Genomic DNA, 7611 nt, shown 5'->3' with positions numbered 1-7611 from the left:
AAAATTCAGTATGTGGAACCTTATGGTGAAGTTGGTTGAGCTTAATTAATATATAACTAATGTTTAAAATTCAGTATGGGGAACCTTATGGTGAAGTTGGTTGAGCTTAATTAATATATAACTAATGTTTAAAATTCAGTATGGGGAACCTTATGGTGAAGTTGGTTGAGCTTTACTAATGTTTAACTAATGTTTAAAATCCAGTATGGGGAACCTTATGGTGAAGTTGGTTGAGATTAGTTAATATGTAACATTAAAGTGATACTGTCCCATTTTTGGACATAAGCTCATATTACACCTCCCCTTGGGTCAAGTTATTGAGATTTACCTTTCCCTTATTTTTTTGTTTTACCTGTACTTCTTGTCGTTCTCTGAGTACGGCAGTGCAAATTTTATCTCCAAGCTAGCAGTTAACATTGAGTTCTGAGACCAGCTAGCCGCCAGCTGGTCTCATAGGACTCAATGTTAACTGCTAGCATGGAGGTAAAATTTGCACTGCCATACTAGAACGGTTGAACATACAGGAGGAGAAAGGTAAAACTCAATAATTTAACTCAAGGGGATGTGTAATATGAGCCTATTTCCAGAAATTGGACAGTATCACTAGAAATGATCACAGTACAAATGATTTTCACTTGGTCTCAAGAAATACATTTTCACACTGTTAGAAAGAGAGAAAAGAATTATCAATGATGTTAAACTGTTGTTACCCACTACTGAGTATGGTACACGTCAATGGTAGGCCAGGATCAATGGGCTACAGAATGCGACACTAGGCTTTGGGTAGAGTGAAAAAGATACCAATTAAAAGACAACATACAATATGTTTCTACAACATTTTCACCATTTATATTAATTAGAGCATGTCAAATCAAAAACCCCAGCACGCTACAAAACAGAGAACTTGCCAGGGTCACAACACACATTTCCCAGATCAAATTCCCTTACAATACAAAAATAATTTCTAACATAAAAATGTAGCCTTAACACAAAACATTAAGTTTCTGTCCTTTTATGTCCTTATTAGATCCACAGAGGCGAGCGCAAGCCGACAAGAGCAGTAATTCAAGAGAGTTGGCCGCTTCACTCCAAAAATGTCCTTTGGAGGATTAAAGTGACGTCCCGTGAATTGAAACAGTCCAAAACAAAAAGGAAAGGATATCGAAAGCAAAATGAACGGGGAACACCATAATGTTCGTGTCAAATGTCCATCTTGCATAAATAATAATAATAATTATTATTTATTTATCATTATAAATAATCATGTATCCATAGAAAATATTGTATGCAACCCTAATGAAGAATGACATTCTTAAATACAAACATAGGATATAGGGAAAAATAATAAAATGGGCATTAACAAAATGAAATAAAAACATCACAAGTAAGAGATTGAAAAGTTTAAATATTTACAATCACCCCCCCCCCCCCGCCCCCCAAAAAGGTTTGAACATTAATTTTTTTTTTTTTTTTTAAATTGAATTGTCCTTCAAAAATTGGAAATAGTCCTTTAAATCCTCAAAAGAGACGATGTAGAGAGTTCCTTTAAGTTGTTCAAAAAGAAAAATAGCTCCTTTCAAGCAGTTCAGTTCAAGGCGTTGAAGTCAGTCATAGTCAGTGATGTGACACGAGCAGGCCACAATCCTACCAAATATGCCATGCGCAATGTAGAACAGGATCACAATCGAATGAGTGGGTGGCTCGCCATCTAGTAGTCGACGGATCCTCAGCAGAATCCAGATCCAGCTCAAAAACTTCACCTATGTGAACATATGTCATCAGTTAAGTTTGGTTTATTTGATAGGGACAGACACATCATGTAGCCTAGGCTGTAGAGCAGCATAACAGAAAAGCATCATAGCAGTTACAGCCGTAAGCTACACACCCAGGACAATGTTGAATTCCTATCAAATATAAACTTAAAGTTGTGCAACATTTTAAATCTATCTTCTCAAAAGAAAAGCTATGCAAACTGCAAACCTGCAAACACTTTGTTCCTACTGCATTGCATACCATTCAGTTAAATAACCATTATCAAGTAAACAGGGTGAATACTATGAAATAACAACATAGTGTACTGAAATTGAGGTAACCTTGCAATTATACATGGGCCCGTACAGTGTTCAACACAATGTTATGAGGAGGGGCAAGACACTGGCAGCCAAACATGTGAGATAAGTTTTTGACCGTCAGCGGTTTCCAACAATCAGAGGTGGAGTTGTGCACAGCTAGGTTCGCGCAGTCAGGTTATAAACAACATTTAGAACCCATGTATAGGCCTAGAGAATTACACCTTGCACGCAATGGGTGCGTGATCACAGCATGTGAAATACAGTCTGCTTACTCCGAACTCATTTCAACCAGCCAACATCAAACTTAAGTATTAACAAAACAAAATACAAATTGCAGGTTTCACCTGAAGTATTTGGCAGTGATAGACAATATAAGACCTAGGTATGGGGAAAAACAGACAAGTTGCCTTACCAAGACGATTGAAACAGAAGAAATACTCGATGGAATACTCCATGGAATCCATACTGAAAAAGAAACACAAAGGACAGGAGAGTCATAACATACACAGGGCAGCCGTGGCCTAGTGATAAGAGAGTTGGTCTTTCAATCTGGGGGTTGCAGGTTCGAATCCCTCTGACCACTCCCTACATCTCCATGGCTGAAGTGCCCTTGAAAAGGCACCTAAACCCACATTACTCCAGGGACTGTAAACAATACCCTGACATTTAATAACTAAGTCGCTTTGAATAAAATGAAAGTGTCAGCTAAGTGAAATGTAATGCAATGTAATGACATCACAGTTTGAAATCATTGGCTCATGACTCAGGAGTACATGATGAATGCAAACAAATATATCTCCAGCACATGCATTAAGTTTTTTGTCTAAAGTAAAATGTATTCCATGGCAAACTATTATCAGTTTTTTGTAAAGAGGCTTGGTTAACACATGCCAGTTGAATTACGACTGAACAAACTAACCACGGTATGCGAATGATGATTCTCCTCTTTGGCTCGAACAAAGTTGGCAGGCACAGCATCCTTTATTAGCGTTGTCATACCACGGGTGACCTTAACAAAGCATTGCTTCTCAACGTGCTCAGATCAAACCTCGGTCTCAGCGTTGATCTGTAACCATAAATACCAGCATGTATTTTAGTTCGTTAGCAAAACAACTTCATTTTGGCACAAGTATGCTACTGGTTCTGGTAACACATCTGGTAAGCCATCGGATCGCCTAACACAAAATTGAAAGCATAATTTTGAAATAGCGATCTGGAAATACCATATAAATGTAGCGTTGTGTAATTACACATTCATATTTTTTTTAATTAGGCTTCATCAGGCTACATAAGCCATGACAAGTTTTGGCGAGCGGTGGTAGATGGACACTCCCAACTGAGATCGCTCCCGGACGTGCAGTCCCAGGTGTTTCTATCACAACGTGTAGTCCCACCCGATTATATTGCACGTATTATAGGGTTAGGGTTAGGGTTAGAAACAAAAAACTAACATCAAAAAGATAACTAGCTCCGTTATACGGCGGTGGGACCGATAGTCTGGCTAGTGGGAGCGAGCCGACAGGGGAGCGTCCTGCGTTGGGAGCGTCAATCAGGGAATCTTGGCGAGCTAGCTTATTTGTGCTAGCTAATGCGTATGATTGGACATAATGATGCATCTTACCTTGAAATATGGACCATGATCCCTCTTGATGTGATTAATTCATTCACGCCGAAGTGCCTGCTCTTTGGCGAAACGGTGGAAAGTCTGTCCACGGTAGGATTTGTTTCTCTTTGAGGACGTGGGCACACAGCAGTGAGGCGCCAAACAGCTGGTGTGCAGCCGGGTGTACCCCTGAAGTGTACCCCTCAACGTCTTTAGAAAGTTCCGGGTGAATAAGGCGAATTGAAACAAAACAAATACTCGACGAAAGGAAGCCTCTAGTCTTCAAAACTTACATCATTCACAGAGCTGGACGCAAAAGGAAACTTAAACTTCATAAAAAACGAAATATTTTCATTTGATTGTTTCTAGATCCAAAGAAAATTCGACTGGCTCGGCAGACGACAGACTGAAGTGAACGGCTCCAAGGGAAGCCACAGCCGGTTTCAAAATAAAAGTCCCGTAATTGTCACAGTAAAGGTTCTGCTATTTCAAATTCATTTAAGTCATGTTTTTAACAATAACAACCCATCATTAAATCATTGTTTCACCAGAATTACCTCTATTTATTATCCCATTTTACTGTGTATGCTTTTTATAAACTATTTATTTTACATTTTCAATAGGCATTTGTCGACTGGGTTGCAGATGAAATAGGCTATCAAACAACTAGAACAGCATACAATAAATAAACAGAGGAAAGATATCAACCTAATCAGCTGATTTATTTTATTTATTTCAATGACTTGAAAATAGAAGACAGTTCAGTGCAATAGAAACTTTAACTTAAAGGTGCAATTATATTTACCAATATAAAACGTAAGATTGTTTATGACTGAAAACTCAAAATTGGGAAGGTCCACTTTTTTGTGTATTAATGTAATAAACATTAAAACCACTGCTAAAACAAAATATTTGGCCACCAGCCTTGAACCACAAGAGTACAATAGTAGGTGCCATCCCATTGCCAACTAGGCCCTCATAGGCCTATTTACACAAGAGGAGAAGAGAAAATAGAGAGGGAAAGAAGAGAATGATAATAGAATGGAGGAAGAAAGGAGAGATGGATGAGGAGGAGTGAATGGCAGAGAGGAGTTGTTCTCTTTCTCTTGCGCACACAGTCTCTGTCCACCCTCTTTCTGTCTCTCCCCTCCCATCCTCTCATCTCCTCTCCTCTCTCCTCTCCTCTCCTCTCCTCTCCTCTCCTCTCCTCTCCTCTCCTCTCCTCTCCTGTCCCCTCCCCTCCCCTCTCCTCTCCTCTCCTCTCCTCTCCCCTCTCCTCTCCTCTCCTCTCCTATCCCCCCCTCTCCTCTCTTCTCCTGTCCTCTCCTCTTTTTTCCTCTTCCCTGTTCTCCTCTCATCTCCTCTCCTCTCCTATCCCCTCCTCTCCTCTCCTCTTTTTCCCCTGCCCTGTTCTCCTCCTCTCCTCTCCTCTCCTCCTTTATAATTTGTAAACTACAACTAATAATTATAATATATTAAGTAATAATTAGTTAACAGTTTATAAGTCACTTGTTATGCTTAAGTTACTGTTGATATGTTAATTAATTAATCATAAAAGTATTTTTAATAATATATTAAGTAACTTATTATTATGTTCTATTAAGTGTTACGGAAGGACTAATAAATATATTTTAAATGATTTATAAGTAATTAACAATAGTTTAGTTAATATTAACACTTAAAAATTATTTCATTACAATGTATTAATGATTAAATAATAAGCACTTAGTTAATATTGAACTATAAATTGTAAACTACAACTAATTATTATAATATATTAAGTAATAATTAGTTAACAGTTTATAAGTCACTTGTTATGCTTAAGTTACTGTTGATATGCTAATTAATTAATCATAAAAGTAGTTTTAATAATATATTAAGTAACTTATTATTATGTTCTATTAAGTGTTACGGAAGGACTAATAAATATATTTTTAAAACTTTGTAAGTGTTTAGTATACACCTATAAATGTATAGTAAACCTTTAGTTAACTAATAGTTAACTGTTTGCTAACTGTTTATTAACTGTTTATAGCGGAAGGTTATTGTAAAGTGCTACCGTACTGTCCATGTCCATACTGTCTTATGTCCATGTATAAGTACTGTCTATGTCTATACTGTCTATGTCCTTACCTAGATTAGTCTATGTCTGCATGGGAAAGCAAGAAACGTAATTTCAAATTCTTTGTATGACCAGTGCATGTAAAGAAATTGACAATAAAACCAACTTGACTTGAAAAGACTGCATTGAGTCACTAACAAAGCGGTGGGCGTTTACCCAGCGGTGGGCGTTTACCCAGTAATATAGCATCATACTTACAGTAGGCCTATATGATAGCATACTTCCCACCACTGACTTACCTTACATGCCTACTGGAGTAACTTAAAGGGATATGCCACTATTTTGGGACTTAATACAGTTAAAATCGTTGGCCGGGGTTTATAAAGGTGGTAAAGTGTCTTATTTTTCATGTTAAGCGTTGTCTTGCTGCAAGACAAGTTAAAAGATGGAAAATGTCGCTAAGCTAGTGAAAGTCAATGGATCTGTGTACCATTGTAGCATGCTACACGGATCCATTGACTTTCACTAGCTTAGCGACATGCTCCCTCTTTTAACTTGTCTTAAAGCAAGACAACGGCTTACATGAAAAATAAGACACTTTACCACCTTTATAAACCCTGGCCAACGATTTTAACTGTATTAAGCCCCAAAATAGTGGCATACCCCTTTAATGGTACTTTTCAAGCATATGTGTGGATGATCACATACAGCACCTGTATTTATATGCCATACGGTACAGTAGCCTCTATGTATTGGCCTATATTGACTATTGGCTTGTTAACTCACATCTGTCATTCACTTTGGAGTGGTATTATTATAATTTTTTTATTCATTATTATGTGTTGTTGTAAGTAGATATCATACATGATGTGACACTCAAGGGTGTGACGTTTTCAGTCTCATTGTGCGTTTTGCATGTAGTTCACATTGTAGCCTATAGTGAGACTGAAAGGTATTCCATTCTACTGTACAGTTCCTAGAAAATAGCCCATTCCCAGCAATATATAACAGACTGTTAGCCTGAGTAGCCATTAATCATGTTGATGATGAGGCCAGAGCATTAGGCCTGAGAAAGTGAGCCCAGCGCTCCATCTCTGCTCATAAAGCAGTGTTGGCCTGGCAGCCAAATTGGTCATTTCTGATTAGGCCTATCTCACCCTTAGCCAAGCCATGAAACTCACAGCGTGTCTGGCACTGACGACCCCTCTCAGACGTGTCTGGCACTGACGACCCCTCTCAGACATTAACTTTTTACCCATGAACATTGGGTAATGATGGGACTGATTATACACAAATGTCCATACAGATATGGGCTATTGCAGGCTTGGACAAGCAACTGTATGTTCAAATGTGTATGCACGCACGCGCACACACATGCACACACACACACACACACACACACACACACACACACACACACACACACACACACACACACACACACACACACACACACACACACACACATACACACACACACACGCAGGCACGCAGGCACGCACACACACGCCCACAATTTTGAACACAAGTTCATTGCAACCAAATAAGTGCAACTGTTGGTAATTGATTAATTTATTGGCATAATTGTTACATTGTTACACATGCGTTTTTCCCTATGGAAGATCTACTCCATTGAAATAAATAGTCTGATTGAAAGAGTTGGAAAGTAATGAAGCGGCCATTTATGCTGAAAAAGGACAGGGAGACATTAGGTAATTCCTAATGTTTTTGGTCAGCCTAATGTATCACTCAATACTGTACAAAAGGATTATTTGGCTCTTGTTCTGCCTTGTGTGTTTGTTGTGTGCTTCTGTGCATTAAATATTTCATCGTTAAAGAAAATGTGATTGTTGATCATCAGTACTTTTGCGAGC

General features: G+C 38.4%; 1 long non-coding RNA gene across 1 annotated transcript; it reads right to left on the bottom strand.

Moving 5' to 3' along the window:
• Positions 1-1489: 1489 nt before the first annotated feature.
• LOC134438535 (uncharacterized) lies at positions 1490-3441 on the bottom strand. The gene is made up of 3 exons (XR_010032612.1): positions 2992-3441; positions 2485-2537; positions 1490-1760 (listed from the first exon to the last, which is right to left on the bottom strand). It is a non-coding gene; the product is annotated as an uncharacterized LOC134438535 (long non-coding RNA).
• Between the last annotated feature and the right edge of the window lie 4170 nt (positions 3442-7611).

This window comes from Engraulis encrasicolus, chromosome 22, assembly GCF_034702125.1.
Source record: "Engraulis encrasicolus isolate BLACKSEA-1 chromosome 22, IST_EnEncr_1.0, whole genome shotgun sequence".
In the NCBI taxonomy this organism is placed as follows: Eukaryota; Metazoa; Chordata; class Actinopteri; order Clupeiformes; family Engraulidae; genus Engraulis; species Engraulis encrasicolus.
This window is presented reverse-complemented; position numbering and strand designations above follow the sequence as displayed.